This window comes from Centruroides sculpturatus, unplaced genomic scaffold, assembly GCF_000671375.1.
Source record: "Centruroides sculpturatus isolate CEXI.00-Female unplaced genomic scaffold, Cexi_2.0 scaffold1795, whole genome shotgun sequence".
NCBI classification, from domain to species: domain Eukaryota; kingdom Metazoa; phylum Arthropoda; class Arachnida; order Scorpiones; family Buthidae; genus Centruroides; species Centruroides sculpturatus.
Genome location: NW_019385886.1, coordinates 1 through 906, shown reverse-complemented (window position 1 = coordinate 906; position 906 = coordinate 1).

Below are 906 nucleotides of genomic sequence, written 5' to 3'. Positions count from 1 at the left end.
GTCAAGGATTTCTTACAATTTCTTACTCAGGGGTAGGGGGTAATAGATCTCGTCTTACGTAATATTCTTATTTTTATTTTTTGATCTCGTTGAGTGGTGGCGTTTTGAGTTTGGCTTCAATTTGGCGGTTTCTATTAAGAACGCTCGTTGTCTCGTGTGATTTGATAGAGTAATAACGCTAGTAGATTCACGCTCCACATTTTTTGTCATGACACTTAGTCCGTTTGGTGATTTCTTGTTTTTTATTAGAATAAATGCACCACTCTTATGGATGTTTAACACTAAGAATACATAAACCAAAATACACGATACAAAGTAAACATAAAATTAGTATTCGGCTTTTAGTGAAAACTAAAATGTAAAACTAGAAATTATAAATTATAAATAGTCTTTTCTTCCATATTTTTTTAAAATAATTGTAAAAAGCATTAAACAGTGGCATCTGAACAAGCTTATCGAGTGGACATGGCCACTTGAAACCAAGCGTAAAGATTTCTAATTTCAGAATAAGTGTACGTTGATTGTAAATTGGACAATGATAGATCACGTGGTCGACGGTGTCTAGGTTTACTGTAGAGCAAAAGCAAGCCCGGTTATACATCTCCAGGTAGCTTCTAAAATTACCATGTTCAGTAAGTAATTAAGCAGTAGCAAACGTTAAATCGCTAAGTAGTAATGAGAACCTACATTCAACACTAGGAAAATAAAGTAGTGTTATTCTACAAGTTTTACTACTCAACTATTTTTACTGATTCCACTTTCGCATAGCGTTGTCATAAATATAAATTTTAAGGCTGCTAGGTGAGAGAGAGATGTGAGTGTAGTCCAAGTCAGTTTCCTTTGCAGCTGACTTAGCCTCAATGTTGGCGTTTTCATTTCCTAGTACGCCATTATGGCCAGGAACAA